The following is a 27,499-nucleotide window of genomic DNA, read 5'->3' as shown; positions in this document are numbered from 1 at the left end:
CAGATGCACTCAGATTTTTGTGTGGGTGGTACAGATCAGAACTTAAACTTTCTTTACTCACTGAACCATCTTCCCACTTGATGGCTTATGATGTGTCCATGACCGCATATATCAATATTCGGTTCCCTTTTATTGCTGAGTGAAATCTCATGCTGTGTTTGGACACAATCTATTAAGTATTCATTTGCCGAAAAACTTGTTTCTCTTTTTGTTTTTCCAGGTTGTGGTTGATCTTATATCGACATTTGTGTGTGCTTGCAGGTACGTGTGCATGTGTGTGTGCGTGTGTGCATGTGTGTGTAAACCAATATTCTATTTAATTGGCATAAACACTCAAGAGTAAAATTGCTGAATCCTACAGTGACAAGAGTTTTAGTTCTAACAGACACCTCTTTCAGATTGGTTATACACCATGTTGTATCCTCATTGGTAATGCATGGATAAACTAGTTTTCCTGCTTCTCTAAAATTTAGTTTTATCAGTTTGTTTTTATTCATTCTGGTAAATGAATAGTGTGAATCTACCTTTCTGGGAGTAAATTTTATAAAAAACCCACATAGAAATACAGTATTTGCACTAAAAATTTAGAATTTTAAATAAGATTTTGTTGTCAGGGTGGGTGGAGTTCACACAGGGATTTGAAAACAATACAAAAATAACTCAATTGTTTTTAACATGGATAACCCAGTGGCATTCTTTTTCAGCTAGTTTATTACAATGGATTTCACTGGTTTCCTTTTACTCTAATGACTAGAAAATGATAAGCCTCACAGTCCATATTTCCCTTGGGTAATGCTGTCTACTCTACAATGGTCAAAGGGACAAGGTGGCCTGGATTGAGGGCTTTATTTGATTTAGTGTGGTCAGCAAACACATCCTGCAAAAAGCCAGCTGGAAGCATCCTTGACTCTGTGAACCGTTAAGTTTCTATTGCCATTACTCAATACCATCCCGATAGCACAAACCAACTGAGGGGAATGTGGTGCTTAAATGATTGAGGATGTCAGAAGTCTGAGAATATTATTTACAAAAGCAGGCTTTGGGCCCAATGCCCACAGTTTGCCAGTCCTTGGTAGAAAAAAATATAATGGAACATAAAAGGCTGTACAAGTTGGCATCATAAGATGTGCTCTTAGTTAATAGAAGATCACATGCCAGCTGGGTATTCCAGCAGAAGGAATTTGGTAGGTAATTGTGTATGAAGATAGAAAAGCTGGGTTAATTATTTTTCTTGGTGCTGTGATAAACTATCAAACTGAAATAACTAAAAAGAGGGGGGAGGATTTATTTCAGCTCACAGTTTGATGGTGCGGTCTGTCATGGTGTGGAGGCATGATAACAGGAGTGTGGAGAGGCTACTCACATGGCATCTGCAATCAGGAAGCAGATGGAGATGGATGCTGGGGCTCAGCTTGCTTCCTCCTAATTTATTCAGTCTGGAACCATGAGATAGTGCAAGCTATTTAAGTTGGGTCTTCCCATGCTAAATAAGCTAATCCAGACATTCCCTCAAAGACATGCCCATTGATTTGTCTCCAAGCCTGCCAAGTTGACAATCAATATATACCTTCACAAGCTGAGAAGCTGAACAGATGATGGGGCATTTCCAGAAGTTGGCAACTACCGGAAGCAGTTACCATTGCTAGACTTGAACAATAGAATAGAGAAGGGTCTTTTCAGAAATCATTGGTGGGAACCAGTGAAGTGTCGGGGCAATTAATCAGGGTCTGTGCTTCAGAAAGCGTGATGGCCTGCTAGGATCTGACATGAGAATACAAACTGTAGTTGTCAATAGCCTTTACAGGATGAGGTCTTGTTGAGAAAGGAATATGGGAAGTATCACCCCTTGTGGATCAGAGCAGGATCTGAGAGCAATGTTTATAGCCAACAGATTAAATCAGAACATAAAGGGCTCTGAGGAGCTCAGTGCTAGCTCGGTAGTCAAGGACCAAAGCATTTTTGTGTAGCCCATCTTCCTTCACATGCAGTCTTTTTCAGTAACTCTACTATTTCATCCTTCAGGGAAAATGGTAAGTCAAGAATGAGTCTGATGAAATCCCCACAGACCAGCATCCTCAGATGTAGTTATCAGTCCTGTCAATAACTCCTCAGGAAGATGTAGGAGGCTATGGCAGTGATGGAACCTTAGCTGGCAGCCTGCAGCTAGTAGAAGTGTGACATGCCATCTTCTGGGTACAAGCCACTCATATACTATAAAGTTGGAAATAAAAAGACAGGGTTTCACTTCAAATCTAACTAATGCATAAGACATTCCCATTCCCTGTTAGGTCTCCCAGTCTTCTTCTTCTCTAAGAATCGAGGCAAAAAAAAAATAATAATCAACAAAACAAAATATCTCAATATTTTTTAATTTATTTGTTTTTGAGACAGGGTCTCAAGTATCCTAGGCTGGTCTTGAACTCATTATGCAGCCCAAAGTTATCTTGAACTTCTGATCCTTTGCCTCCACCTTTCAGCTTCTGGAATTACAGGCCTGTGCTCGCATACCTTTATTCAGTACTGGGTACTGACCTCAGGACTTTGGGTTTGCTAGAGAAACCGCCCACCAAACTATATCTTCCTTACTTAGTTTTACTTTATTTCATCCATGAATTCCCATAACCAAGAGGTATGTGTCAAGGAAAGGGGTATTTATCCCACAGTCTTGTCCTTTGAAGTGATTGTCATCCATGGAGGTTTTCTGGCTTTATACTCATTGACTCCTGCCCAGAATCTTCTAGACTTCTTTGACATTCCTATTTGTGTTAGAGAAAGTCTCTTGGGTTTTTCTTTATTATAAAGCTTTGAAGGTTCAGCCTGCCCTGTTGCTTCAGTCCAATGGTGGCAAAGTACAACATGGCCAGAAGCAAAAGAGACAGAATAGAAAAGGTGGAGGGTCCACCCTGTCTCGGACCTCTCAGTAGTACTTATACCCAGTTCTGGATGCTTCAGTAGCATTCTTTGAGTCAAGGAGATGGCTAGGCAAAATGCAAGAGAAAAGAATATGAAGGCTCACAGAAGGGCCCAGGAAACCATAGTGAACATAATGTTGTGTAGGTATCTTTGTGTCAACCAGGGATCTCTGGTAATCATATCTGGATCCAGCACATCTTGGATGATTTTATATCTCACCTCCAGTCAGCTGGAACATGTTGTAGAAACTGAAACTAAAGACAGCTGCAATCTTTTAGACCATCTCTCTTGTCTGTGGTTTCTTGGCCTTCAGCAAGCCGGACTAAGCTAGTTGCTGTGGCAGAGATCACACAGTTCCTACAGGATGACTTAACATGTGTGCCTTCCTCAGATCTGTTCTTTGAGGGAAAGAACTCTCAGGATACGTAAGAGATGGCTTCACTCAGGGATTTCTAACTACTTTCTACTGTATTTGGAGAGTAAATATAATTGGCTTTCTATATGATTTGATTCAAAATTCCCCTCAGTGGGGTCTGGATGGCCTCAGGAAACAATGATGTTCTTTTCTTTTTTCTTTTTTTTTTTCTAACTTTATTTTATGTAATTAACATTTTTTCATTTATTTTACATACTGACCACAGTTTCCCCTCCCTCAACTCATCCCATTCCCTCCCCCACCCTACTTCCATCTACCCTCCTCCCCATCCACTCCTTGTCTCCATTTAGAAAGGGGCAGGCCTCCCATGGGCTTAAACAATGCAGGGCACATCAAGTTGAGGTAGAACTGAGCTCCTCCCCCTGCAAAAAGGCTGGGCAAGGTAATCCAGCAAGGGAACTGGTTCCCAAAAGCCAGCTCAGGTGCCAGGTACAGGTCCTGATCTCACAGCTAAGAGCCTTACAAACAGACCAAGCTACACAACTGTCACCCACATGTAGAGGGCCTAGGTCAGTTCCATTCATCCCTTTCTGTCCAGAGTACATGTGCTCCCATGAGCTCAGGTCAGTTATCTCTGTGGGGTTCCTCCATCAAGACCTTGACTCCCCTGACCTATACAATTCCTCCTCCCTTTTTTTCAGGAGGACTCCAGAAGCTCAGCCCAATGCTTGGCTGTGGATCTCTGCATCTGTTTCCATCAGTTACTGGACAAAGACTCTCTGATAACAATTTGGGTAGTCACTAATGATGCTATTTTCAAGGTGCTCATCCTACCATGTAAATGATACTTTTGAAAAACTTTTAAAATGTAGATTTCACTGATTGGGTTATACATTTAATGCATATTAAGACTAATAGATAAACTACAATAGATTATGTATATATTGTACAATATATTATCTATATCTATATAAACTACAATATATTATCTATAATATAATATTGAGTACCCCCTAGTTTGCCATTTTAAAACTCTGATTTCTTTCTTGTTCAACAGCATTGTAAGTCAACTTTGAGAGTGAACCACATCAGATAACTCTTTCCAAAGTTTTAAGGTTTTTTTTTTTGTTGTTGTTGTTATCTATTTTAGTGGTTACATCAGGCATAAATTTAAAAAATACCATGTTTTCTTAAGCAGAAAACATAAGGCAGAATTTAACTTTTCCCATTGATTCAAGTTCCTTGTTTTGTGGAATAGCTAGTATTTTCTAAAGTTAAATGCAAATTAGATATTTCTTGATACTAAACATTCCAAATGTTAGTAGCTTAAAATAAACAATCAACTTTTCATCATTAGGTCTGTATATCAACTAGATAACTCTGTTGACACCTTATCTAGCCAATCTTGAAAGAACTCAGTCTCTTTCTCTAACCAGTATCTTCTGGAAGCTGCTTGATCCTTAGGTGGCTGGAGGTATTCACTCATCTCTGTTCCATGTGGCCCATACACACTCTAGTAGGCTCACCTAGGCCACTTCTCAGATCAAAAGAACAACCAGTATAGTGACGAGAAGTTCCTAAGTCTCTTGAAACTTTTCTCCAGAACCAATAGTCACTCCAACTGTACCACTAGCTAGAATAAGTAAACACACTAGCCTAAGTTGAAGGCTATAGAAATGGACTCCATGGGGTGATGGAATTTCTGTGAAGTTCTTTTCAAAGGATGCAGACAGAAGAGGTCTAGACACTGGATATCTCTCTTTCCTGCAAATGACCCGTGACAGATGAGAAAAGACAAATGACTAATGTCCAGGGAAAAGAGGGTCAAGTACGTCCTGAACGTGGTGCTAATTGGTTTCAAAATGTTGTGAACTTTGGATTCTTTTATTATTTACCTTTTAAATGACACTTTGCTATTATCCTTGTATTAAACTATCTGTATTTTCATAGTGTGTCCACTTCCAGCAGTGATTACTTGAGTCCCCCCCCCTTCTTAGCATTTTACATTGACTAATTTTCTTACGAACCAATCTATTAACACCTTTTCATGAATATTTCTAAAGTAATAATGATAAATTCTTGACATTAAGAACTTTGAATTTTTAGATGCATTTTTTTGGTTGTTTTTGCTTGGCCCCTTTTTCTGCTACTAAGAGACACCCAAGAGAGGTATGTTTCCAAATTAAGGTGAGGTTTAATGTAAGAAGAACATGTCAGCATGTCAAAATATTATTCTCTTCCCTGTAGATAAAAGATTCTTACATACATTCATTGCAGCAAGAGACAGCATGGACTGTGTCTTCCTTCCCCACCTCCATCCTCTCTCCTTCCCCACTGTGTGTGTGTGTGTGTGTGTGTGTGTGTGTGTGTGTGTGTGCTCGCGCGCGCGCGTGTGCGTGCCACTTTCCCCTAAGCTTTAGGACCTTGAGCCTAGGGCTCATAATAAGTAGAATAAGTGAACAACCTCTTTTGTTCTTCATGTTCACTGTGGTCTGTAAAAGGCAGCTCAGGATCCCTGCTTCTGAGATGTGTTATAGGAGTTAGTTTATCTCACAAAAGGACTTTGATATACTCAGATGAAGAGCTACTCATAACTATAACATTTCACTGTTACAATGCCATAAAAAGCTGTGGGGGGACCTATAGCTTACACATTTTCCTTAAAATTAATTCATAAATCATGTCTAAAATGCATCAAATCCAAAAGCAATAGCTTTGACCTTAGGATTGCTGCAGCAGGAAGTTGGTGATGTACTGCCGGCTACCTCAGCATTACGCCCAAGTACATTAGAAGTAGAAACACTTAAAACAAGTCACTAGGTTAACTGGTTCTGAGCTTTCCCCATGCAATGTAAGTATTTTAAAGACATTATCATGAGTAGTTCAATTTTTAATTATTTTTTACCAATTCATATGAAATATTCACTCTTCCTACCCAGATGTTCCATATAAATTGTTTTAAAATTTCTTTTAAATATTGTCAGTTTTCCTAGTGCTTTCTACTTACTGGCCACATACAAATGGCCCCAAAGCTGATGATGGCATATCACCACATATAATTATTCTGTTGCATCTTTATTCTATGTCACTAACATGGCAGGCATAATATATGCACATTTTCCTTAGAAATATTCACTTTTTTCCTCCATTACACTATCACACTTATGAGGATCTGTCTGAAAAAAATAGTCAATACATTATCACTGTGGTTGTTGCCAAAGAGCAGTGATTCATTTGTGTATACTTGAAGAAATATTATGACTTCTAAATGTGACTTCCAGAAACATAAAAAGACATACCTGTCACAAGTAGTCTTTTGCTTAAGATAGGTTTTCAAATAACTCCTTTGCTGTATGTGCCAGGAGAAGTACATTATTCTGACAGTATTAAACTGGCATGCTTTGTGCGTTCTTTTCTCAGAGGGATTTAGACAGTTGGAGATCATTATTGTAGAAACAAGAATGCAAGGGCACTTGAATATTTGTACAGCATAACAATGGGGAGCAGGTGGAAAGGAACTGTAACTCTTGGCTCCAGATATTTTGGTCAATCCTCATGGTGGCCGAGATGACCTACCTCTATCTTCTTGTCTCATATCTTGTTGGGAAGATCAAGATGGGCTGGTACAAACTCGTTTAACTCCTCTCTTTTCAAAGTATGATCAATTCTACCCATTTGTTCCCTGGAAAGACAGTGTGCTTATAATAAGCTGTTTCCTTAGTTATTCCTACTCAGAAACTCTAAAGTCTTTGTGCATTGATTAACATGGCTACTCCATACATCTTTATGTTAATATTATTTTTTTCTTAGCTAATTCTTTTCATGCAGTATTCTAAGCAATTTGAAGGCAAAGATGGCACCTTAAGATCTGTTGGTATTTGTGGTATAAATCTGATATCTTTGTTTTCAACATAGCAGTTTCATAATGTTGAAATGAGCATATATATGTGGATGTTGCAAATAGTGCCATATATACTATTTAATGCTGAGCACAGTAGTTTCTATAGGTCAGTAATTTTCAGTTCTAAATGTTATTCATTCGCACACACACACACACACACACACTATATATATATATATATATATATATATATATATATATAATGAAATAAGCATAAGTGGATGTTATATTTTTATACCTAAACTAACAAAGTGTCATATAGAAACAAAAATCATATTTATAGTATGTGTGCATGCATGCACACACACAAACATAAACACAGGCACATGTGGCTTTTTTTGTTTGTTTGTTTGTTTGTTTGTTTGTTTTTGAGACAGGGTTTCTCTGCTTAGCTTTGTGACTTTCCTGGAATTCTCTCTGTAGCCCAGGCTGGCCTTGAACTCACAGAGATCCACCTGGCTCTGTCTCCCAAGTGCTGGGATTAAAGGCGTGCACCAACATCATCCGGCCATATGTGGCATTTTGTGAAAGGCATATTTTTATTTTAAGAGAATGGATCATTATTAAATTCAATTACATTTTCCATGTTAATGCATTCTGCTTTTTTTTTTCTTTCCATTTTTCAAAACTCTAATTCTAAGAGGAAGTCTTAATATACTTCCCAGCAGGTCTTAACCTGGGGGCAGAATCATGTTTCAGACTTCTTTTCTTCTTTTCTCTTTGTCTTTGAAGTTGGTGTGGGTAGATTGTCCAGATAAGGTACTTTCTACCCTAAGAAGATGTATCTTGAGAATTTTTTTCTCATGTGTTTGACAAGGTGGTGTAAACACTCCTGATTATATTAGCTGCATGTTTGGCAGAACGTAGGGAAGAAAGTCATCTAGAGGACATTAAAATAAATTAGGGAGAATGCTAGATAAATGGAAATAGTGGGGATGATATCAATTTATGAGAACAGTAATCCCAGCTTAACTTATTCATGAGTTATGATTTTCTTCTTATTAACTATGTAAGTCAATTGGGCCACTATTATTATTTTAATATCTTTATATGTGATAGACTCAGTCTAACTCAGAAGTGTTCACTTCATTTTGTATTATGAAGCCAAGATGGGAATAGAGTTCACATTTAGTAATTTAAATGGCTGACTATCCTTCAGTATACCCTTTCCCATGAACATTAGAAGGTTTTTGGATTTCCAAGAGTGGATAGAATGTGAAATAGTTGATATTTGGACCCTGAGTACTTTAAGTATCTTATTCAAACCCTCTTCTTCAGAATCACCAGAGAGAAGGGGTTGAAAGTCAAAGGGTCATGCCCAGGCCTCTCAGATGGAAAAGCATCATTGTGTCTTTGCTGCACTAAAAGTCTTTACCTCCCCTCAGGATAACTCTGATGCTGACAACTTTAGCTCCAGCAGAAAAGAGCTGCTATTGTCCCAGTCATGAGCAAGCATGCTCAATGGGCCTATTTCCAAGGTCCTATGGTCTTTCAGACAAGATGGAACCATTGAGCTATATTTAATTTGTATTAAATTTGTTGGGAAGTTAGATTAGCTTTAGCATGTGTTTCTGTGGGGAAGGTGAGCTTAATCCTTTTAAGCATGTTGGTAGTCAGGGCACATTTAATGGAGGAGAAAGAACCCCACTGTCTGTAGCCAAGGACCTGCTGGGAAAGGCAATGGAGGCAGACTGCACTCCATAGCGGCAGTGCATGCAGTCACCCCTGCTCTTCTGAGCAGCTGCAACAAGGAACAAGCTGTTAACACTACTGTGAAGTTCACAAAATCTCGTTTGCTTTTCTGTAGGATGTAAAGCTTGACATTCAGCTTTGCACATAGGGTCACCCAGCTGGGAAGTGGAGAGGCTGTAGTTCAGATCTGGACTGTCTGATTCTGAGGGCTAAAAGCTATTTCTGGAGGAAGGAAAGTAATTGGACCTTATTTTAATTTAAATAGTGTTAAAATATATGGAGAGAAATGCTTCTGAAAACTTGTTTATTTGAAGGTTAATAAAAATGGGAGATGGCCAGGGAGATAGCTTGATAAGCCCGCCAACTGGTGCATGAGCATGGTGGGAGGAGAGAATGAACATGTGAAATTTGTCCTTTGACTTCCACATGTGGGCCCTGACACATGTTCCCTCCCCACACACACGCCCATATATACATACACATGTACATGCACAGGATATCAACATTAAAAATATTTTAAATCATGAATAAAAGATGGATGGTGATCATAAATGTACCATTTTCACTTCAGGTAGGTAGAAGTTAAGCTGAAAGTGCTGAATTAAGGCCAGTGGTTTTTCTCTTCTATACAGTACACATTTACAGGATAAGGACAACCAGCCTGGAGTTCAAACTCTGGACTCAATGCCCTGAGTCTCTTTATGGTTACTGAGATCCCCACAGGTCATACGGCTTTTTGGTGGAAGGAGGAAGTCTCCAAATTCCCAGGCATTTTTGTCAGGAATAGGTGATACAATGTTCATCAGCAGTCCTGAACTGGAGTGATTTTGCTCCTCCATGGATATTTGAAAGTGCATGGGAACAATTTCTCATGTTATTTTTTAAGGTTGGTGAATAAAAGTATTCATTATTCAAAGTGATGAAAAGGTGTCTCTACACTGTGAAATAACTGTCTAGATACCCAGAGATCTTGAATTGTTGTAACTGTCAACAAAGGCTGGTGCTACTGCCAGTCAATGTTTTGAGGTCCAGGATGATGAAAAAAATGGTATAGGGAACAGTTCTTTGTTGTTGGAGGTTTTTGCTCTTTGTGGGAGGCCTGTCACCCAGCTTCCAAATAAATCACACATGGAGGCTTATTATTACTTATGAATACCTAGTCATAGCTTGGCTTAGTTTCTAGCCAGCTTTTCTTAAATTATCCCATCTACCTTTTGCCTCTGGGCTTTTCCCATTCTCTTACTTCTATAAATCTTACTCCTACTTTGTGGCTTGCTGTGTAGCGGGGTGGCTGGCCCCAGAGTCCTCCTCCTTCTCTGGCTCCTAGATCTTCCTTCTTTCTCCCAATTCTCTCCTTCTATCTATTCTCTCTGCCTGCCAGCCCCACCTATCCTTTCTTCTGCCTTGCTATTGGCCAGCTCTTTATTAAACCACCAGATGTTTTACACAGGCACAGTAACACAGCTTCACAGAGTTAAGCAAATGCAACATAAGCAAAAGTAACACACCTTAAAATAATATTCCACAACATTTTCCCCTATTCAAAGAAAATAATGCATTATCTATTCTATCTTAGTGAATCTAAAGTTTCATACCTAATTTACTATCATTACTAAGAAAAACTGCAACTATAACTATTTAGTTTTCAACTCCATCAAAGACCCAGAAGGGTGTAATACTATCTAATAACAGAGACATTTGGCTGTCTGGAAAGTCACCCAAAATTCCTCTATGACATTGGGGCATACATCCTCAGCCTACAGGCCTAGAGTATCTGGCAGACTTTTCTATGAAGCAGGAATTTTGGAGTGTCCTGCCTTGTTTTGGCAAAGTTCATCAATCACTTTCCTCTGTGTCCTACAGAATGTCTAAAAGACTCTATTCTGTGAAGCAGGAATTTTGAAGGACTGTCCTGCCTTGTTTAAGCAAAGTTCAGCAGTCATTTTCCTGTGTGTCCTGCATGTCCAGTCTGCACAGTACATTGCCAGCATTCAAAGGCAAGGACAATTTCTTTGCCTAACCATTGTAGCTAAACTTGCAACAATGAAAGAAAACTGCATAAGGAGTTTCTTCGATGCCCATCATCTTCTCTAAAGTAAATGTGCTGCCAGGAGCAGATGTGTCTCATTGTCATGGAAAACCTTAAATTAAAGAAACATTTTAAATGACATGTTCTGTAGGTCTTTTAAAGGCTTGAATACCATCTGCTAAAATATATATAACATATCTACAATTTTGATTGTTATAAATAACTAACCACTAACCTATATTTCCTGATTATCCTACATAGTAAACTATGTAATCATAGCTTTCAAAAACTAGAACTTTACCTTACACTCCAAATGAACTGCATAGATACAATACCTCAAACAAAAAATAGAAAAATATATGCAATATGTTGTAACAAAAATAACCTTAAATTTTTATCAATATACAAAAATCCTTTAAACAAGAGTAGAAATATATGTGTATATGTATACACAGTGTAACAAAAATAACTTTAAATTTATGTCAATATTCTATATTCCCCTAAATGGAACAAATATCCATAACCCACCAAATAACCAAAAACCACCCATACACCCCTGCTCTTGGGAATTGTGGGTGTAGTTTTCTCCATACTTCTTCCTGCTGTCTGTAGATAAAGTATCTTTAGGGTCCCAGAGAGAAATTTTTGAGATAATGACCAAATCCTGCTGATAGATACCACCTGTCAAGATTCAGGAAGTCTTGCCTGATTAAACCTGACCCACATTAACCCTGAGGAATCCACAGCATCTCATCTCCTGTGGGAACACAACTCCAAAGCATTTTTTATTTCCATTCGTCAAATGAATTTTTTGACTTTTTAAAAGTTAGGGCTGATTTATTTCAACAGTCCCTCATTCGAACCCATATCTTTTAGCAGTTGTTGTTTGCAACAAAGCAAAAGTAACATACCTTAAAATAATATTCCATAATAGTTTATCACGACACAGAAGGACCTGGTTCCAAATGTGAAAACTACCAAATCTGAGAAATGTGCAGATCAGGAAGCTGATAATGAGACTGGGGAGGCAGCTCAGTGTCTATGAACATGCACTGCTTTGCTCGGGCTAAGGCTTGATTCCCAGCACCCATACAGGCAGCTCAAAACCACCTGTAAATCCAGCTGCAGAGAATTCAATGCCCTCTTCTGGCCTCCATAGGCAACTGCAGGCATGTGGTGAACATAAACCCAGGCAGACACACATACATATTCAATAATTAAAACTATCTATCTTAAAAGAAAAGTACTCTGGTAACAGAAAACACCTCTCACGCAGACCTGGCACTCATTCAGAGCTAATGTGTAACAGGCACTATGGAGAGCTTCCTTGCTTCCAATATAGTCTCAGGAACAAAGGATGAGAAGGTGAAAAGTTTCTTTTCAAGGTCACAGATACTGAATGGCAAAATCAACATTGAAGAAGCCAGGATACCCATCTCTAAAAACAGTCTGTGACTCCCTTCTCCAGCTTATAGTCTTTTTCCCCCCAACCCTTTGCTTTAAATATTTGGAAGAAAAGGGGCCTAAACATTGAAGACTAATTTATGAGCTACAGTGAGTAGACCCTGCCCTCTGCATTGAGTTCCTATCCTCTTGATGCCCAGCTGGGCAAGGCAGGCATTGATTTTCTAGTGCTGGATAAAAACTGTTGTTGGGACTCAGTCCTTCCTTGTTGTGTGCTTGGACCAGGCTTCCTGACCTCAGACAAAATGCTCACATATGTCTCCATCTATCTCACAGTGGATCACAGGGTTTGGCTGCTTCTAGAGCAATGGTCCTTTCCCATTCCTTATCTCAATTGCTTGGACAAAGTAGCAGTTCAAAAATGAGATGTGGTCTGTGGCAAGCCAGAGCTTCTCCTCTGTGGGAACTGCAAAGGCTAGGCAGTGTTTACAAATGTGTTCCAGTCGGAAAGCAGTCATGAGCTGGGTGTCAGCCACTCACCCAGACCAGTAGAGCTCTCAGTTCATGCATCTCTTCCCATCGTTCAACAGTCCAGGAGGCATGGCTGTTTATTTCTAGGATCTAGAGGATGGAGCACCTACCATCTATGTGGTCAGCCACAAAAAAAAGTAGAAATACTATTGCAAATTCCATCCATCTTGAGCAGAGCAAACTAAAACCTCAAGTAATCCATGCAGTAGATTAGGGAGTGTGAGCTTCAATTACTCCAAAGTGTATAGGCTGATAATGTATTTCATCAGGATACGAATTATGAGGTGCTCAGACTAATTCTCTGAAATCACAAGGGGAATTAGAAGTTCTCATCATGTATTACAGTAAGTTGGCACCCGGGGAGTAGTATGTTATAGTCAACATTAAATTTCCATATTGAAACCATGAAGTAAGTATCGATTTTTGGAGTACTATCACAGAGTGCTGTTCACTCTTAAAATGACAATGGATATAAATTAATCCTTGACAGATGGTTCGGAAGTATCTTTCCGTGGTTCATTATTTTTCATGTGGTCTCTGTATGAATAAAGAAATCAGATTTCTTTAATGTTGGGTATCAGTAGTCTCTTGTTTGTATTCAGAAGCACATTATTTTAACTAAGGGAATTAATCATCCATTTTATAGAAGGAAATAGAAACACAACAGGACTCCTTGATACATTTGGTGTTGGGATGGGGGCAGGGAGGTGAATAAGGAAATCTTTGGTCACTGAGGTGGTGTATAATAAGAATAGCAACTGACATGTCCTAAAGAAATACGCTGAGAAGTTAATAGTTTTAAATATTAAGATATGGATATGTGCATAAAACCACAAATGTATACATTAATGTATTGTATAATACGATTATTAAATATTATATAATTTATAACATATATTTATATGTAATAGAATAAAAATATAATAGAAAATGCATGTGTATACATAAGAAACAATTGGTTTAGACTTATGCAAGTTTTGATATAATATTATGTAATATTAATATAACAAGGGCTAGGCATATGGCTCAGTTGGTAGGGTGCCTGTCTAACACCCACCAAGTCTTAGACTTCATCCCCAGCCCTGTGTAAACCAGGTGCAGTGGTATGCGCCTGTAATTCCAGCATTTGAGAGATGGAACAGAAGGGCCAGGAGGAAAAGAGGTTCAAAATCATCTTTCAGCTACATAATGAGTTAAATATGCCTGGGATACATGACACCCTCCCAGTGTGTGTATGCATGTGTGTATGTATATGTGTATTCTTAGGGTGATAGATTGTATATGTAAGCCAATTATATTTGTCATATGTTCTTTCAGAAAGTCATATTCCTGTAGTGCTCCTGGCAGGGTACACAGAATCGATAATATTGTGTTCTAATATTGGAATCAGTTATTACCTAGCTATAATTCACTGAAGTGAGGTCAGTAAAGTACATCTTGTCATATCCTGAGGTAAAACCCTAACACAGCATGTGCTGTGTCTTCAATGGCACCAAGAATCTGAAACAGAAGATGAATGCCACACGCAGAATCAGTTTCTTGGTCATGAAGTGACAGATGGATCCAGTGATTACTCTGAATCAGTTTGTGCTGTTGTAACACTGGGTCTAGACCCCCTGGGCTAGCACCCGTGTAGCCTGTTCATATGTACCTTGTATTTTGTGTCATCCTTCCTCAGTAGACACTGGTGGGCCTCCCATGTTTTATCGTGGCTCATTGTCTGTGAGTTTGTAGCTGGGGAAAGATCTGAAGTCGGAATTTTACTTCTATTCATGGGACGTGGCCCCTAATTGTAAAATTATTAAAACATGGTTTTATGTTACAAAATTGAGGTTAAACATTTTCAGAATGACAAAACTGTCTCCTTGAATAACAGGAGAACAAATATGCAAAATACATTTTTCATTTGTTTGCTCATGAACTTTAGCACACAGAACTCAAATTTGGTAGGAATTCAAATGTGTGTTAAAACTTGCCTCAGAGGAAGTAGGAATGGGAGGATTGAAGGGAAAGCTGGGGGGGCGCGGAGGAGGGAGGTGAAAGGAATCTGGGGTTGGTATGTAAAATGAATGGAAAATCACTTAATAATATTTTTTTTTTTTTAAAAGAAAAAAGTTTTAAAGAGGGGCTGGGAAAATAGCTGAGAGCCAACCAGCAAAGCCAATATAAGCTTCAGCTTTAAGGGTACAGAGCAATCTGGAAGTCAGAGCAGATGTTGACCTCTGGCTGCTGTATGAACATAAGTTCAAGTGCGGTAACAAATGTCCATGTACACATCCACACTGACCAGTTCATGCGCACGCACACACACACACACACACACACACACACACACACACACACACATTTTACTGTACCCATAGACAGACACATAAATAAAAAGTAAAATTAAATCTTTAAAAATAATACATTTTAAATCTTGTCTCACCAGGATTTGTTCTGAAGTTTATCTAATAGCAGGCCTCCCTTTGTACTGATCCATGGGGATATATTTTTTTACACTGAATGTATTTCTATGGCCTGAATCAGTTTAGGTAATTAACCTCAGGCGAGGGACAACAGAGTCCTCCCTGTCTCTGGAGATGCATTTTCTTTCCAGCCTTAAGTCTATGAGGTGATGCATGCTACCTTCCAGTAAGTATTATTTTCATTATGTAAATGTAAAGCACCCCTATCACACATATGACATTTCTTCAATTCACTTTCTTTAGCCCTTGAATTCCCACAAAGCACTCTGGGAAACTCCAATCATGCAGAGCCTGAAACGAATTGATACAGGCTGCAAGCCACTGCCATGTGCCCACCCATCTGGGAAAGGGTAATTAGGATGGATCTCCCCAGTGCTCTATTGAGCAGAACTCACATGTCCTTTGGGGCTGTCAGCCCTTGGGCAGGAAGAAGATGCATTTATTATTATTTCTCAAATCCCCCTTCATTATTATATGCCATTGTGACTACTACAGCTTGAAGAGCCAGATATACAAAGCAAATGATTCCCTTTGGTTTTCCTTAATTTAGCTTAATTATGTATCTTGAACATTTTGTACAGCTGAGAGTCCTGATGTTTTTATGGCGTATGTAGCTGTCCTATCTGTCAGTTTGTGGGTCAGCCCAAAGTTCTGAAAGACTGGGGATAACTATAAAATTAGGTGCTTCATGGTGTTTTCCACATTGTTAAACTTTCTGACCCAGGAAATGCCCAGAGACATTGGATTGCTCTGCTTGGCATCTCTGATGTATCTCAGGTGATCCAGGAAGGAGAAGGGCAGGGGCAGGTCTTTCATTTAAAAATGGTTTTGCATCACCTTCTCTCTATGAATCTTTGTATTTCCATAAGCAAAAAGTACTTTGTCATAAAGTTCCTTTGGTCCCCTAACCCACCAAAAGGTAGGTCTCAGATTCAAATTTTTCTTTTATGAATAAATAACAAGATTGAAAATGCCCTGATATGATGTGACTATGATAGCATGCCTGCTGAACTTTTGGGGCTCCTGTAAGAACCCCATATCCTGATGGGTTAGTCTCTGAAGGTGGGACTTCCTTAGGTTTCTAGGACTTCCTTTTCAAGTGGGCAGTAGTGGTCCACACTGACTGCCTTAGAGCTCACTGTCCACATCCATCCCTCCTTAGATATTTTCCTAGGAATCTGAGAATAGCATCCTGTAAACCATCTTTATGATTGCATTTTCTTGACCATTTTCTTAAGGATATCTAAGGATGTTTAGAGCATCTTGGAGTCTCACCTGCCATGAGTCTGCTTTGTAAGATTGCTTTAAGGAACTGCATCGACGTGACTGTTACACAACTTTGAGTATAGACTCTGGTGTATTACTCTGGTGGTCTTGATAATGAACCCGTGGCCATCACAAGTCCTTCTCTTAATATTGTTTAGAAACAATACACATCAATAACAGGCTATTGTGAATGGATAGGATATTTGCCCTTGGAACAAAAGGATATTGAGTTGTTCATATTGGGTGAGTTTCCTGAGCCATTCTAATTAGACAAATGAACATTACATATGCAATTGTGAATGACAAATGCATTGTTTAAGGTTCTATAAAGGAAAACAATTAATAGAGTATAACCAGTGACTTATAACTGGGCAATCCAACCATAGCCACTCATATGCTGGAGAAGCTGAAAACCAGGTAGCTAGTTACTCAGTCCATAAGTCTGGTTGTCTCCACAGTCCCAGTGTTGTGCTGAAGGCATAGAGGAGTCCATAGGCACAGGTTATCTTTAGTTCACACTGGAAAGCTGAAGAAGCCAGAAACCAATGCCAATAAAAGATGTCAGAATCAGAACAGTAGCAAGAGAGACTCACAGCAAGAAGCAAAGCCAGCTAGGTAAACAGAACTGCTTTATTTCTCCACCTCTTCATATCTGGGAAGGTCTTACTCCCTCAGTTAATCCTTCCTGAAGATGCCCTCGCTGTCCCACCTAAAGACATGCATAGTAGTCGACTCCAGAGCCAATCAAGTTGATAATAATGACCACAAGTATTTGAAACTTGGATTTGGTATCACTCCAAGTTACTTCCTATGAATATAAGCCAGAAGGACACCGAAAAGAGGCATTTGTCTACAGATATTCTCTTCAGTAAACTCTACAGCCTACCAGTATGGAAGGATTCCAGGAGTGATAGTTCTCCTAACTATATTGGGCATTTTTCTGCCTCTTACCTTGATAGATTCAATAATCTATAATTCTGTCAGCTCATCAAGTGATAGATTAGTACTGGGGATGTCTTGTGAATGGAACCATTGCATTTCTGCTGAGGATTTAAATCAAATGAGTTGAGTGATAAACAATGAATTAAATAATTATTAATAGACTCTCAATTCTAAAAATGCTGAATGTTTTTAGTGGAGAATAAAGTATGATCAGATGATAAGGAAGGTTTCCCTAGGAGATGACTTAAAAGGGTAAGCACAAATGAACCCTGTTGAATCTATAGTGATGTGTGCAAGATTTGATTGAAGATAGAGGTACTTGACCAGGTAGGGGGGAGAGGTTGACAAGATTATGAATTGATGCTAAGTGGGCCCAAATCATTAACAATAAGAGAGTAGATGGGTCCTGATGAAAGAGGCACCAAGATGTCAGGCTAAGAATGTTTTTTTTACCCATACATAACTTACTGAACACAGAGAAGTTGAGCTGGTGCCTACGTAGAGTCTCCTTTCCTATCAACTAGTACTCATAGCACTCCAACCACAAACCCTTCCATCAACGATGGTGACATGTCTGGAAGATACACTGTGCAATGGTGTCACCAAAGGTGTTGGAATAATTAACCACTAAGTGATTGGATTGAAGGCCTACTCCATGAGATGGAATGCATGCCCAACACTGCAAGGATGCTCAAGAACCTGAAACTAGATAGGCCATTGATCCAGGGGAAAACCAAATACTACTGCTCTGTTAAAGGAACATAACAATACAGTGATACCAAGTGACTTTCTGCTATACTCATAGATCAGTGTCTTGGTCAGCCATCATCAGAGAAACTTTGTAGATGGGAACAAATACAGAGATTCTCAACTAGACAATATGCAGAGAGTAAGAGGTCTTGAAACACTCAGTCCCATACGGGATGCCTCCGCCATATTCCTCCTCTCGGGACACAGGGAACTCTGCAAAAGAGGATGCAGAAAGATTTAAGAGCCAATGTGTGTAGAAGACACCAAAGAAGCAAAGCCTTATAGATGAAAACAAGACTAATGCACATATGAACTCACAGACTGTGGCAGCATGCACAAGCCTGCACAGGTCTAAGCTGATAGAGTCCAGAACTGAGAGAGGAAGTGGACACAAGCCCCCATTTCTTACCCAGAGGTTTTCTCCAATGGATAACACCTTAAAGAGGAAAATTAATATTCTCCAACGTTGTCCCATACTTAGGGGCAGGCTTCACACCCAGAAGTAGATGACATAAAACAAACACTATGGTATTTTTGGAGGGTATGTGTGTGTGTGTGTATGTGTGTGTGTGTTTTACTATAGGTCTTTTGCTTATATATTATTTTTATATTTTGTGCTTCTGATTTTGTTTTTATTGAATTTATATGTGGATGTGTGTGTCTTTGTGTCTATATGTTTTCTTGTAGTTTTTCTTTGGCTCGTTTTATTCTGTTTGTTTTGTATTATTCTATTTTTATTTTATTTTAGATGCCTATTAGTTTTCTAATGAGAGAGAAAGAAAGGTTGTGGATTTCAATGGGTAGGGAGGTGCAGAGTATTCAGGAGGCATTGAGGAAGGAGAGCTGTGATCAGAATACACTGCATGAAAAATATGTATATCAGGAAGCTGTTAATAACTTCTAGCAAGCAAATGATGTCTGAATAATAGTCCCCACACAGAGTGCTACATATTTGCAGTATTCAGGAGTGTATGGCTGCACTAGGGAAGGAGAATCCATGTAGTGGTGAGGTGAATGTAGCAGGAGAGCCTGTGAGTCCAAATAAGATATCAGTCCTCCTGTCTGTGAAAAGGAGAGTGAGGACAATGGTGAAGCTAGTGTTGGTGGGTTAAAGAAGTGTGACCAGGTTCCAGGGGCATGGAGGTAAAGCTTTGGAATGACAGATTAGATTCCAACTTTGTAAATGTATGTGATTCTTTAGCATGTTCACTAGACTTTATGGGGCAAATGAGTGTGTTTAGTCATTTACATAGAAAAATATAATATGGTTATGTTTTCTTGATACTGATGTCTACTGTAACTTGTAAATAATGTTTCTAAACAATACAAGGAAGATCTCATATAGTCACAAGATGTTGTTTAAAATGAAAAATAATTATCCTTTTTAAAAATGAGATGGAGCAAAACTTGTGCTCAACAAATGTGTCTAGTTTTGTGTTTTCTTGTACCAGTACTTAGCAGAAACATCTGCTGCTAGAAAGAGTCATGCATTCAGAAGCAGATATGCTCCATGTAAGTATGACTGTGGTGGTTTCCATGAAGCCACTAAGAAAACTATTAACTTCAGTATGCTCTTGTACAAAAAGAAGAATTACTTCCTCAGGTGCTTATTGGGAAATGAGATATTCATATGCTACCTCACTCATAACAATGCCTTTTCCTTGAGCCTCTAGGAGACAATATGCAATGAAGCCTCCTCTACCCAGCCTAACATTCATTGATCCTCCACTATATAAATAGACTTTATTCTTATGGTTTTAAGAAGGGACACTTCTTAAAAATTCAGCTTCAGTACGCATTCCCACATGCTTTTTGCCCTTCCTGAAGTCTAGCCAATGCCTAGCTAGCCAGGACACTAGGGGAGAAAATCCTGCAGGAGCATTGTGTAAAGACCAGATCTCCTCTCTTTGTGGCTCATAGGCTGTTGTCCTTTTGCCTTAAATGACACAAACAGCTGAGTGAATCATTTTCTTCTGTCTCACCAGGAAACCCACAGGGCTTAGCAAAAGCCTTTCCTGTAAGTAAAGTCAGAGTTGAGTGGAGCCATATTTATGGCATGAGAACACCCCATAAATATCTCTTGACAGGTATCAGAGCCCAGTGAGTTTTAAAGCCATCCTCTGTGCCAAGCCATTGAGCTGGGACCAAGGGAGCAAGGAGCCCCAGGATGGAGAGGATGGCCCAGGCTCTTGACCCCTCGTGGTAGCTGTCTTTACAGCCCACCTCTTCTAAATACATTTTGCCTAATGTGCTTTGAAAGGGTTCAATGGTTCAAAATACATCACTGCTAAAAAAAAAAAAATAGCTGAACTGTAATTTTTGTCTGGAAGTTTTAGAAGAAGATAGAGATGTTTACCTAGAGCATTCTTTCCTTTCAAGTATGTTCTTATCTGGAAAAGCAAAAGCCTATCAAACGTGTGTAGTACTGGGAAGATATTAAGTGTGCAAAATCCAGGAACCTGTTACTCCTATTGCTTTACTTTTATGGATGCCTACTTCCTGCCTGTTGCCTAAGGATTCCTTCTTGAATTCTAAACCCTGGAAGGAACTCTCACCATGTGCTCAACAGTACCCCAGCTTTTGTTTCCTTCCATAGAAAGGCAGGAAGGATTGCCGTTCCTGTAATGATGTTTGAAGGGCCCTGGGAGCTGATCTGTGTTCCATGTGGGAGTCTAAAGGGGTGAATGATCTCAGTGGCTCATCACTTGGGCCTTATGAGCTAAGTATGCTCTCTGACTTGTTTATTATTTTCCTTTTATGACTCCTCCCTGATACAGTCACTCAAGATACAGTTATTCTTCCTCTGCAGCTGTGGAATTGTTGTAGTAGAAGCCAGAGTAATGTGCTGGAAAGATCACTGACCATGTGTATGGAAATGGAACCATCAGCCCTCTTTCTGCCACAAATGGTTATAGGACTTTGGACACCTCATTGGATTGGTCTATAGTTTGTTTCCTCCTGATGAACATGTGGGCTATAAGATCTCCTTTCCATTCTTGAGTTGGGGGGAGTCAGTGGGGCAGGTTTTAGTGATCTTAAAAGACCTAACAGGATGTCACAAGGCATAGTCTATCTTTTAGACTTTAGAATTTTTAGGAACTAAGAATCAAACTGGAAATAACCAGTAAACATTCTTTTTAGAAGGTGATTTTCTGTCTGTGTAGCACTTGCCTCTGTTCATAGCAAGGAACAGATATAGTTCTATCTACTTTTGCTCTCCTGCTAATTTAATGGATGCTGTATCCACTGGCAACTGATAATTTGTAATAAAAAGTAATAAATAACAGAGGTGATTTGCTTTCAAGTCAGTGGGCATCTGTCCATAGAGATGAAGTGGGTTTACAATGTGCTATTAGTGTCAAACCAAACATAGTCACAGAGAAAGAGCTGGGGATGGCAGTGACGTTTGTGCTCAGTTCAGTGAGGTATAAACAGCCTATCTAGACATCTCTCATGAATGCATGAACTTCAGAAGAGCTTATCACAGCCATGAAAATGAAATTGTGTTTACTAACTCCTAATTTTTGCTGTTATGTTATTCTGGTTGTGTGTGGGGGTATTGAAATATTTGACCATGCATGTCATCTATGACATGATTGTGCTTTTAAAAGATGATTTTAATGTGAATACAGGATTTTATTGGTTGTAAAATGAGCAAATGTGTGGGATGTGTGTGTGTGTAGGGGGGAATGCCCGGGCCATGATATGGGTATTGAAGGTCACAGACCAAATTGCAGGAATCCCTTATCTCCTTGCACTATGTCAGTCCTGGGGATAGAGATCAGAGCTCAGCTTATCAGTCAGGGATAGTGGCAGGCTGCTTTACCCACGTAGCCATCTTACCACCTTTGAGAGCTTTTGGAGTACTGGGGGCTTCTGTGTATTCTCCAATGTGGATAGATTCAGACACTCAGTGCTTAGTGTTTCCATGTGCAGCTGCCTCCATGACACCTTAACTATGCATCTACTCTAATGAGATTGGGAAACGATATCTGATTAAATCTGTGTGTAAATAAATACTTAGGGGCACAAGAGCCTGCTCATGAACAAATCACCATTGCGTTTAGTGCTAGATTTTGTAAGTGACATTTTATGCCTTGTTAATTTTTACATTTCCAGACTCTAATATACACCTGACAAGCTGTGTGTGCCGAATATTTGCTATAAGAGAATGAATAGACCCTTCCTCCTTCTTAGGTCTTATAGAGTATTAGGTGTTTCTAAGACAAGAATCCACTCTGTAGGAGACATCTCCCTTTGACTCTTCTATTACTGACATCAAGCCTTTTTGAGAAGCAATAGTTCTTACGCACATTTTCAGCTACTTCTTGGCAATGAAGCCCCTTACAAGTAAGTCAGTGTTGTTTTCTGTCAGATTTTATGATGTTGAGGTTTATGTCAGAGTGCTCGGTTGAGTAATTATCCACAAATAATCTGCTTAAGGTGCTGAACTCTCCATCATCATTCATGTTACTCCTCTACCCTGCTGCCCAAGTTAAAAATAAAACAATGTCAGGATAATAAAAGCTGTGGCTAGGAAAAATGAATAATAAAACAAACATCTCTTCCGATTGCATGAATGGTATTAAATCAAGGCTGTGGCTTCACTCAGTGTCCTGCAAAGCTGTTGAGATCCGGTTTATTTTTCTCTGACCTCAAGAGTCCCATTTTTTTTTTCTTGAGTATGGCAGGGGTTTCAGCAGATGCCACACCTAAAATTAGACCTTCAGCAATCTGTCTCAAACAGGGTTATTTGGAGTGGATTCTTCATTCATCTAAACTAATCCAGTAGAGAGTAACTTAATTAAGGGAATAGAATCTGCCAGCCCTTTTCTGTCTGCAGAGGAATATTGTGTTACAGCCCTGACATATCTGCCCAGGCAGCCAAAATATGGGCCGAACATTCTGGAAATCACAGAGTCAAGCATTTAAAAATGACCCAAAAGTTCCTCTTACCCTTCCAGGTCCAAAGAACTTTCCTGGAACTAGGCTTTCAATTTGTTTATTAAAACTGATTCAATTTAAAATACCCAACAGTTGGTCCCCGTGGAGAGCAAGCGTGGTGGAATGTTCATCTAAAAATGGGACATATCTGGCGGGGCGGCAGGGACGCACGCCTGTAATCCCAGCACTCGGGAGGCGGAGCCAGGCGGATCTCTGTGAGTTCGAGGCCAGCCTGGGCTCCAAAGCGAGTTCCAGAAGAGGCGCAAAGCTACACAGAGAAATCCTGTCGCCCAAAACCAAAACCAAAAACAACAACAACAACAAAAAGGAACATCTCTATCCCCCTCCCATCAAGGCCCAGTGACATTGTAGAAGAGGACACAGACGATCTCATAAGAGCCAGAGGTCAGGAAGGACCAGAGGGGAAGAACATTTCCTGGACATGACAGGCTTGCCGCAGTCATGAGCCCAGCACAGCTGTGGTTGCCTCCACAAGGCAAGCCAGTCAACATTCTAGTGTGGGGGAGACGTCCAGGAGCTCCAGCCCTAGGTGAGGGGCCACTGGTACCTGATGGCTGCAGGGAGTAGGAGAGCTATTTATTTTTCTCATCAGGGGATGGCCACATCCTACGATCATAGAGGGAGCACTAATTGGACTCAGTGGGTGGGGAGGAGAATGCCATGAGCATGACTTGGAGGAGTTGGGGGTTAATAAGATCAAAATAAATTGTTTGAAATTCTCAAAGGAGGGATAGATAGATAGATAGATAGACGATAGATAGATAGATAGATAGATAGATAGATAGATAGACGATAGGCTGATTTTAATGCCTAGCAATTAATTCATGAGTACTTGTTTGTACCTCAAAGAAAAGACAGTAAGTGCCAAGCACACCTCTCCCTTATTTAAGTTGGCCCAGGTAAATACACACGAACCAACACCTCCACGCTTGTATCAGTGAAATAGCTTTCTCTAGAGTGATGTATGGCAAAGCAGTTGTTTAGAGACATCCTAAACTCTGTGTGGCCTCTTGCCATTTTCCATTTAAAACATATGCAGTTACTGAACTGATATTAAAAAGTAAAACAAGTTTCTTCATGTTACTTATTTAGATATATAATCTTAATATAATTATGAATTTTGCATAAGTTATTTTTTATCTGCTCATGTTTTAAGCTTGTCTTTTGTATATGAGCTTAGGCAAGGCATAACATATGCCAAAATTTAGGCACATTTCATATAAGTGCACGTGTTTTGAGCTTTTTGGTTTTGTTTTTGTTTTGTTTTTCCTCTAAAATGGCAAAAACCCTCAGGTCTGTGATTTTAATTCATGTGTACTAAAAGTTCATTGCTGACTAAAACTGAATAAATCATTGAGTGCATTTTTTCTTCATGCTTGAGAAATGCAAATCTCTGCAGGTCACCTGCCCAGAGCACTTGTCTCACATGTCCTGTCTATAGTTTGGTTTTCACTTGTCCTGAGCATACAGGATTCACATTGCACTGGCCCCTTATTTATTTGTTTTTGTCTGCTTGAGCATTTGTTTGAGGCTTTCTACACAAACCATCCAGTGTTTACAGACACACGTCCTTCACCGTCTTGGAGGCAGTGTGTGCACGCCCACTCCTGTTCCTGCTGCAGCTAGTCCTGTTCATGGGAGTATTGATGAGCAAACCAGCAGCCTTCACTGTGATGTGAATTAGGTCTGTGATTGTAGTAATTTAAGCTTTTTAATAGTTGTTACATTTTGTCTTCCATTGATATGGGAAAATGGTGCTATTTGGTAACATTTTGTGTAGATGAAGGACATAAAAGCTCAACCATAAATGGCCTTGAATGAGGTCTAAGATATTAATAGTTTTAACTAACAAAATATGAGCTACTTTAGTTTTGTGAAGTAACCAAAGGACTTTCAATAAGAAATAATGATAAGAAATATCTTAGACAAATGTTTTTAAAAAGAATAGTATCTACTTGATAGTATGTTTTAACTGAATGAAATTTCATACTAACTTCTTCAAGATTGAGTAGTAACAAATTGACTTTTCTCTCTTTAATTCATACCAAAAATCTTGAGTGGAGAGTTGTGGGCATGTAATACCCAAGCAAATAGATATCCTGACAGCCATTATTTTAAATCCCAAGATACTTTACAAAATGTTTCCTTTTATTATAGCCAATTATTTTAATATCACCCATGATTCATTTTATACTTATAGTTCACCACCATCACATGCTCTTGAAATATCTCTTTATTGAGTGGGAGCTTTTTAGAGAAACTAAAGGATTATCCAACACAGTGGACTGTAGGTCGGATACTTAAAATGAAACGGCCCCGCAGCATCTAGGCTCCAGAGCCTGTGGGGAAAGGTCAGTTAGCAAGTGTCTTTTCCATTTGCATTGTATAGCTTTGCATGTTGCTTATGAACACAGGACTAAAGACAGTTCATCAAGTCAGCTTATGCTGAGCACACCACTTTGCAAGTGTAATCGCTTTATCGTGGTCAGTCAATGTTGGGATGGAATGCTGGAAGTGAGCAGGCAAACTCAAAGGTATATTGCTGAGTAAAGCTGATTTACTGCAATAAAATTTGCCCTCTCATTTCAACAAAATGAACCCCATCCTCAGTTGTGTTGATCTCTTTTATAAACAAAGGAAGTATTGTCCATAGCTTGACAATGCAGTGTGGCCATGGATGCTAGATTTATGTGGCCAGAGTATGGAGCTGAACTACCAAGAATATTAGAATGAGATACTGTTTTCCTGCTAAAGTGCCAAACCCTGCCAAATGTAGGCAACCCAAATTCAGACAGATACCCTGCTTCTCTGGGGTTGCAGGTGACTGTTCCAATGCCTGTGACTGTTCCTAAACATGTAATTGATTGGCATGTAAAGTCCACTTCCTGAAGGGATGAAGCTGCATTTGGGGTGGCCTGGGAGACTGGCTTCTTTCCCAGCTCGTATTGGTTTCTCAGCTTCCTGGGTTGCAGAATGTCTCAGTGACCTCCAGATTCTTGGTAGTGGATGTGAGGTATGTGGTTGACTTTACTAAGCATCCTCAGGTTCAGGTTAAGTATGCAAGGGCAGTGAAACGGGGGATATTACTTTTTCCATTGATATAACGCATGATTATTTTCTGTCCTTGTGAAACATGTATGATAAAAGACAGGAGATGGCTCCATGGGTGAAGCGTTTGTCCTGCATGCACAAAGACCTGAGTTCAATCCCCATAACCATGCAAAAGGGCTAGACAGGGTGGCACATGTGTATAGGCATAGCTCTGGGGAGGCAGAGACATGCAGACCCCTGTAAATCGCACAGGATAGGCTACTTGGTGAGATCTAGGCTAGTGGGGAGAGATCTTGTCTCAAAAAATGTTTTTTTAAAGGAAAATATGGCTGTGCTCTGAGGATGGTCCCCTTGGCTTTCACATAATGCTCCACCTCTCTGAGAGAGGCTTGCTGACTAACCCCAGAGAAGATGTTAACAGACAAGATTAAAAAATAAGTGACCTCAATGGATATCTCCCTTTTTACACAGGAGCTCATTAAAGCTCATTACAAGCTAATGTTGGAAGGCTGGCCTGGAGTTTGTGCCTATTAGAAATCAAAACCAGTTAGACACTGTGGTTTGTGCAGCATTTCCCAGTACTTGGGAGGCAGGGGCAGAGGACAGAGAATTGCTTGATCCCTGCAGCTCAAGGCTAATATAGGTCACACAGAAAGACCTAGTGTCTTTAAACTGAAAAAATCTTTCACACTAAATACTAAAAGTGAGGAAGGACTAAATGCAGATAATTTACACTTGAGTCATGGATGAGATTACAAAGCTAATTCTAATTTTAACTCTATCTTAGATGTTTGTGTGTATGTGTGTGTGTGTGTGTGTGTGTGTGTGTGTGTACAGTGGATAAGTGCATAAAGTATATTCAACAGGAAATGTATAAGATCATATATCAAACTTCACAGCTTTAGAATGGGCTATTGTAACTGTATAGAAGTTCACTGAGATGTATATACTTTGTGTGTGATTAATTTCACTGTGTGTATGTGTGTGTGTTTAAATAAATCTTTAATTTAAAAAAGACCAAGTGTTAATCAAACAAATGAAAACCCATCTCATTTCCAGGGACAGATTTTCCATAGTCAAAGCAGACATCATCTACTGCTGCTTCACTGTTATTCTTGTGGTAGACTTATTTTTCTTTCTGCAGTTCACCACAGGAAAAACCAACCTAAACTGAGGACAATTATTTGGAAAATAAAAATATATTAGGATAT

The 27,499-nt window shown here is 39.4% G+C and overlaps 1 protein-coding gene across 2 annotated transcripts in view; it reads left to right on the top strand.

Moving 5' to 3' along the window:
* Positions 1-27,499, top strand: part of Thsd7b (thrombospondin type 1 domain containing 7B) — an 837,148-nt gene that overhangs the window by 264,741 nt on the left and 544,908 nt on the right. The window lies entirely within an intron of this gene.

This window comes from Onychomys torridus, chromosome 11 (genome assembly GCF_903995425.1).
Source record: "Onychomys torridus chromosome 11, mOncTor1.1, whole genome shotgun sequence".
NCBI classification, from domain to species: domain Eukaryota; kingdom Metazoa; phylum Chordata; class Mammalia; order Rodentia; family Cricetidae; genus Onychomys; species Onychomys torridus.
Note: the sequence above shows the minus strand (reverse complement) of the source record. Positions and strands in the feature narration are given on the sequence as shown.